This window comes from Mus caroli, unplaced genomic scaffold (assembly GCF_978045245.1).
Source record: "Mus caroli unplaced genomic scaffold, Mus_caroli_1 scaffold_5, whole genome shotgun sequence".
NCBI lineage: Eukaryota > Metazoa > Chordata > Mammalia > Rodentia > Muridae > Mus > Mus caroli.
Window position 1 is genome coordinate 662,077 of NW_028227260.1, and position 7,487 is coordinate 669,563.

Sequence of the window (7,487 nt, forward strand, 5' to 3'; positions counted from 1 at the left end):
GTTATAGAATTTTAGGGTATTTTAGTATTTTAAGGTTCGTTTATTTTTTTTTAATTTCACTTTTCTAGTTTTTTTTTTAGCTTTTTTTGGCTTTAGGGATTTTTATAGTTTTATTTTTTTAGGATTCTAGGAGGTTGGGTTTTTTTTTCATTATTAGAGGGTTTTTTTTTTTAAGGCTGTAGGGATTTTTAGCGTCTTTTTAGGGTTCTGAAAGTTTTTTCTTATCATTTATGTTGTTTTTGGGTTTTAGATTTTAAAAAATATCCAGAGTTCTGGAGGTTTTTCTTTCAGAATTTTACGATTTTTTTTTTGTTTGTTTTTTTGGGTTTTTTTTTTTGTTTTTTTTTTTTAAAGGTTTCTTTCCTGTAAAAAATGACTTTAGGGTTTCTCAGAGTTTTTAAGATGCTTTTTTAAAAATGCCATAGGGTTTTATTTATTTATTTTTTTAATGGTTTTCAGTATTTTAGGGTCTTATTGGGGCTCTTGAGGATTTGTAGAATTTTACGACTTTTAGAATTTTTTGGGGTTTTTTTTTATAGTTTTTTTTTTAGAATTCCAGGTGTTTTTTTTGCAGTGTATCTGAAGCATTTCCGGTTTCTTTATTTTGGCTTTTTGGGGCTCTTTCCGTGTCTGTTTAAAGATTCTCCTTCTTTAAGGGTTTTCTGCTTTTTAAGGTTTTAGGTTTTTTTAAGGATTTTTTAAGGTTTCCCTTTAGTGATTTTAAAGTGTTTTAGAGATTTTAGGATTTTAAGAGGATTTTTGACGGCGTCGTCAGTGTCATGATTTAGGGTTTCAGGGCCTTTTGGGGTTTTTAAACGATTTTAGGATATTTTTAAGGCTTTACTTTTTTAGGATTTTACAGATTTTTAGAGTCTTTTAAGGATTTTTGTGTTTTTTTTTTTTTAGAATTTTGTGGGGTTTTTTAGGGGTTTAGGATTCATTTTAGGGTTTTAGGGTTTTATAGGTATTTTTTTATTTTATTTTATTTTTTTTTTACTTTTTTGGGTTTCAGGGTTTTGATGTGTTTTTAGTTTTTTTAAAGGATTTTACGGATTTTTTTAGTGTTTTAGGGGTTTCTCGGTCTTTTTACTGATCTTTAGGGTTTTTTTTTTTTGTTTTTTTTTGTTTTTATTTTTGTTTTCTTTTTTTTTTTTACAATTTTAGGGTTTATCTTTAGGGTTTTAGGTTTTTTAAATTTTTATTAAGGATTTTAGAATTTTTAAAAAAGGTCTTTTGGGTGCTTTTAGGGTTTTTAATTAATTTAATTAATTTTAGTGTTTTTTTAGTGTTTCTTGGTATTTTTTAAGGTCATATTTTTATTTTTCTTTGTTCTTAATGATTTTTAGGGTCTTTTTAGGGTTCTCGAGTGGTAGAATTTTAAGATATATTTTAGGGTTTCTGAATTTCTTAAGGTCTTTTCAGTGTTCTTGGATTTTCTTTTTTTGTTTTTTTAGAATTTTAGTTTTTAAAAAAAAATGTTTATTAAGTATTTAAAAAAAAATTTTTTTTAAGCTTTTATGTTTCCTTCAGGGTTTGTTTAGGGTTTTATGGTTTTTAAGGTTTTAGAGTTCTTTTAGGGTTTTAAAATGATTTTAGGGTTTTTTTTTTCAGTGTATTTGGCGATTTCTTTCAAGGCCTTTGGGTTCTTTTTTTTTTTTATGGTTTTAGGGTTTTCTCGGTCTTTTTAGCCTTCTAGACGGTTCTTTACGTTTTGATTGTTTCTTTGTTTTTTTTTGTTTTTTACAATTTTTGAGATTTTTTTAGGGTTTCAGGTTCTTTTAATTTTTAAAAGAATTTTAGGGTTTTCTTGTTTTTTAAGTGTTCTGTTGATTTTTTCAAGCTTCGGGTTTCTTTTTTGAAGTTTTTAGGGTCTTTTCAGGGTTTCTTTTTGAAAAGATTTAAAAAAATATATTTTTTTTAGTGTTTAGGGTATTTTTTTAAGCGGTTTCAGGTTCATTTTTTTTTTTTTTTAGGGTTTTAGGGTTTTTAGTGTCTTTTTGGAGTTTTTGAGTTTTCTTTAGAATTTTAGGGTTTTCAGGGGTTTAGGATGCGTCTTAGGGTTTCAGATTTTTATCGTAGGGACTTAAGGTTTTTTGGTATTTTTTTAGTGTTTTAGGGTTTGGGGGGTTTCAGGGTTTTGATGTATTTTTAGGGTTTTTTTTCAGGATTTTAGGTATTTTTTAGGGCGCGGGGGCATTTTTGGACGTCTTAGTGTTTTTATTTAGAGCTTTAGGAATTTTTTATAGTTTAAAAAAATTGTTTTTTTTCTGTGTCTTAGGGATTTTTGTGGTTTATTTTTAGGGTTTTTTGAAGGTTCTCGATTTCTTCTAGAATTTTAAGGTGTTTTAGGGTTTGAGGGCATTTTAGGGTTTTTAAAGGATTTTAGGATTTTTTAGGGTTTTACATGGTTTTGCTTTTTTTATATATAGTTCAGGTTTTTTATTTGAGGGTCTTAGAGATTTTTAGGGTTTTTTTGTTTTTCTTTTAGGGTTTTTTTGTTTTTCTTAGAATTTCAGAGTTTTTTAGGGGTTTGGGATTGTTATTAGCGTTTCAGGTTTTTATTTAGGGTTTTAGTGTTTTGTAGGTATTTATTTTTTAGAGGGCTGTAGGTTTGTTTTTTTTTTTTAATTTCAGGGTTTTGAAGTATTTTTAGGTTTTTTAAAGGTTTTCAGGCTTTTTTTTTAGGGTTTTAGGGTTGTTGTTTTTTTTTTTTTTTCGGACCTTTTTTCTGTTCTTAAGGTCGTTTTGTTTGTTTGTTTGTTTTTGTTTTGTTTTGTTTTTTTTAGAATTTTAGGGTTAATCTTATTTATGGTTTTAGGGTTTTTTTTTCAGTTTTCATTAAGGATTTTAGGATTTTGTTTAAAGCTTTTTAGCGTTCTTTTAGGGTTTTTAAATGATTTTAGTGTTTTTGTTTTTTGTTTTGTTTTTTATGTTTTTGGTGATTTTTTTTAAGGCCATAGGGTTTTTGTTTTTGTTTTTGTTTTTTAAAGTTTTTCTGTGGTCTTTTTAGGGTTCTACGGTTGTTGTAGAGTTTTTGGGTAATTTTTAGGGTTTTTAACATCTTTCAGGGCCTTTTTACAGTTCTTGTGTTTTCTTTTTTTAGAATTTTATTTTATTTTTTAAAGGTTAATTAATTGAGTATTTTACAGTTTTTCTAGATTTTGTGGCCTATTTTATTGTCTGTTTAAGGATTTTAGGATTTTTAAAAGTTTAACTTTTTTCTTTTTAAGTCTTAGGTTTCTTTCAGGTTTTTGAATGACTTTAGGGTTTTTTCACTGTTTTTGGTGATTTTTGTCAAGTCCTTGGCGTTCTCTTTTTTTAAGGTTTTAGGGTCATCTGGGCCTTTTTATACATCTAGGAGTTTTTATTTTATTTAATTTTTTAAAGGATTTTAGGGGTTTTTTTTTAAGGGTTTTTGGTTCTTTATTTTTTTTTAGAATTTTATAGACTTTTGCGGTGGTTGTTAATTTTTTTAAAACTTCAGGGTTTTTTTTTTAAGTTTTTAGGGTTTTTAGGGTCTTTTCCGGTGCTTTTAAAAAGATTGTTTTAACTCTTTTTGTTGTTGCTGCTGTTAAGTCTTTAGGGATTTTAAAAGGCTTCAGGTTCTTTTTTTTATGGTTTTAGGGTTTTTAGGGTCTTTTTAGGGTTTCTGAGTTTTCTTGAGAATTCTAGGGTTTTTTTTTTTAGGGTTTTAGGATTCCTCTTAGGGTTTCAGATTTATTTCGGGTCTTAAGGTTTTGTCGGTGTATTTTAGAATTTTAAGGTATTTTAGGGTTTTCAGTATCTTTTATGGTTTTTAAACTATTTTAGGACTTTTGTTTTTTTTTTACCTTTAATGTTTTTTTTTTTTTTTTTTACATTTTAGGTTTCATTTAGGTTTTTAGGGATTTCTGCTTCCTTTTAGGGTTCTATGATTTTTTTTTTGTTTTTTTTTTCACTTATTTATTTTTTTTTTAACTATTGTAGTATTTTTTATTTAGCTTTAGGGATTCACTTAGTATTTTAGGGATTTCTGGGTCTTTTTAGGATTCAATATATATATATATATTTTTGAATATCAATTTTTTATAGGGTTTTAGGTTCTTTCAGTGCTTGTGTTTTTTTTTTTTATTTTTAGGGTTCTTTATGGTTTTTCTTGATTTTTTTTTTTTTAAAGCTTCATGGTTTATCATTTTGACTTTTTAAGGTTCTCAGGGTTTTTCTGTTTGTTTGTTTGTTTGTTTGCGTATTTTTTTGACTTTTCCAGACAGAGTTCCTCTGTGCAGACCTGGCCGTCCCGGAAGTGGCTGTGCAGACCTGGACCTTAGCGATCTGTCGGAATTCAGAACACTTTTCAAGGTTTTAGGAATTTTCAGTGTCTCTTTAAAGTTCTCGGGTTTTCCTTTTTATTTATTTATTTATTTATTTATTTTATTTTTTTGGAATTTTAGTTTTTTAAAAACAATTGTTTTTAAATTATTTTATTTTATTTTATTTTTTTTTATGTTTCTTTAAGGGCCTTTTAGTGTTCGAGACAGGGTTTCTCTGCGTAGCTTATTTTTTAAAAGGATTTTTTGGCTTTTTAAAGTCTTTAGTGGTTTTTTGTTTGTGTGTTTTTGTTGTTTTGTTTTCTTTTGTTTTTAGCCGTTCCAGGTTTTTGTTTTTGTTTTTGTTTTTGTTTGTTTGTTTTTTTAGGTGTTTAGGGTTTTGGGGTCTTTTTAGGGGTTTTGAGGATTTTACGGTTTTGCCCCTGTCTGCAGAGATTTATTAAGGCGATACAGAATTTTTTTTTATTTTTTGGTTTTGTTTTGCTTTTCCTTTTCTTTTCTTTTTTTGTTCGTTCGTTTGGTTTTTTTCTTCTGTTTTTTTTGTGGTTTTATGGATTTCGTGGTGTTTTTAGGGTTCTTGTAATTTTGTACAATTTTAGAGCATTTTGTAGCATGGGGAATTTTTCAGGGTCTTTTTAGAGTTCTTGGGTTTTCTTTCTTTTTGGAATTTTAGATTTTTTTAAAAAATTTCTTTATAAAGGATTTTAGGGCTTTTGTGTTCTTTGTTTTTTGTTTTTTTAGTTTTTTTTTTTTTTTTTTTTTTTTTTTTGTTTTTCGAGACAGGGTTTCTCTGTGTAGTCCTGGCTGTCCTGGAACTCACTTTGTAGACCAGGCTGGCCTCGAACTCAGAAATCCCCCTGCCTCTGCCTCCCGAGCGCTGGGATCAAAGGCGTGCGCCACCACGCCCGGCTCAGTCTTTTTCGTTTTTTAAAACATTAAAAAGGAAAACCAAAAAAGCCATAGAATCTTTAAACAAACATTAAAACCCCAAAACCCTAAAAAGACCCCAAACCCTGAAAATCTTAAAAAAAAAGAAAACCATAAAGACGGAAAACCCCCACAACGTAAAGGGATTTGTAAGTTTTTTAGGTTTTTTTTTTTTTTTTTTGGTCAGTTCCTTTTTAGAGGGTTTTACGGTTCTCGGGGCGGGTTCCAGGGTTTTGCTGTATTTTTATTTAATTCTTAAAAGATTTTAGTTTTTATTTATTATTTTCGTGTCTCTTTAGTGTTTTTGAGTTTTTCAGAAATGTACTTTTTTAGTGTTTTAGGGTTTGGTATTTTTAGGGTGGTTTTTTTTAAAGGATTCTGGGACGTTTTGGTAATATAGAGATCGCTTATGTATTTTTAAGAATTTTATGGATTTTTTTTTTTTTTACGATTTTTGGCTTTTTCGAACTTTCTGGGATTTTTTCTTAACATCATAGGGTCTTTTGGGTTTTAGGGGTTTCTAGTGTCTTTTTAGGGTTCCAGTGATTTTTTTTTTTATTATTTTAGGGTTTTTTTTTTAAATAGTTTTAGTTTTTTTAATTTAAAAAAATTAGAGTTCTTGAGGTTTTTTTTTTTTTTTTTTTTTTTTTTTTTTTTTTTTTTTAGAAATTTAGGGTTTTTCTTTATGTTTTAAAAAAGTGTTTATTAAAGTTTTAAGATTTTCTTAAAGGGTTCTTTCATTTAAAAATTATTTAAGGGTTTTGTGCCCATTTTCAGAGATTTATTAAGGCCATAGGTTTTGTGTTTTCTTTTGTTTTTGGTTTTGGTTTTTTGTTTGTTTGTTTTATATATATATATATATTTATATAATTTTAAGAATTTGCAGGTACTTTTTTTAGAGGGTTTTAGCGTTTTGGGGGGGTTTCAGGATTTTGCAGTATTTTAGTTTCTTTTAAAGATTTTCAGAATTATTTTTGGGTCTTTTTAGTGTTTTTGAGTTTTTCTGAATTGTACTTTTGTTTTTTTAGTGTTTTAGTGTTTGTTTTTTAAGGTTTTTTTTTTTTAAGGATTTTAGGGTGTCTTGGTAATATAGAGATCATTTATGTTTTTTTAAGGATTTTATGTATTTTGGCTTTTTCGATCTTTATGTTGTTTTTTTTTTTTTAGTTTTACAGCTCTTTATGCTTCATAAAGGATTTTTTTCCTTAACATTGTAGGTTTTTTTTTGGTTTTTAGGGGTTTTTAGTGTCTTTTTAGGGTTCAAGAGATTTTTTTTTAATTTTCATTTTAGTTTTTAAAATAGTTTTAGGACTTTTAAAAAATTAGAGTACTTGAGTGTTTTGTTTTTGTTTTTGTTTTAGATTTTTTTTTTTTTTTAGATTTTCCTAAAGGGTTCTTTCATTTAAAAATGATTTAAGTGTTTTCAGAGATTTATTAAGGCCATAGTTTTTTGTTTTGTTTGTTTGTTTTTGGTATTTTTTTTGTTTTTTTTTGTTTTTGTTTTCTGTTTTTTTTTTTTAAGGTTGTATGGTTCTCAGGGTATTTTTAGGGTTCTTGAAATTTTGTAGAGTTTTAGAGCATTTTTAAGGTTTTAGGATTTTTTTCAGGGTCATTTTAGAGTTCTCGGGTTTTCTTTTTTTGGAATTTTAGTTTAATTTTTTTTAACAGTGTTTATAAAGCATTTTAGAGTCTTTATGGTTTTCTTTTTTTACAGTTTTATGGCTCTTTAGGTTTCTTGAAGGATTTTTTTCTTAACATTATAGGGTTTTGGGCGGCTTTAGAGGTTTTCAGTGTCTTTTTAGGGTTCTAAAGATTTTTTTTATTATTTTATTTTTTTTTTACAGTTTTAGGGTTTTTTAAAAAAAAATTAGAGTTCTTGAGTGTTTTTATATAAATATATATATATTTTTTTAGTTTTTTAAAAAGTTTTCATTAAAGTTTTAAGATTTTGTCTTTAAAGGGATCTTTCATTTAAAAAGATTTAAGTGTTTTGCCCCTGTTTTCAGAGATTTATTAAGGCCATAGGTTTTTGTTTGTTTGTTTTTGTTTTTGTTTTTAAGGTTTTATGTTTCTTTTAGCGTATTTTTAGGGTTCTTGAAATTTTGTAGGGTTTCAGAGCATTTTTTTTTTAAGGTTTTAGGATTTTTTTTGGAATTTTTTAGAGTTCTTTGTTTTTTGTTTTTTTTTTTTTTTAGAATTTTAGGGTTTTTTTTTAAGTCTTTATTAAGGATTTTAGGACTTTTTTAAAGGGTT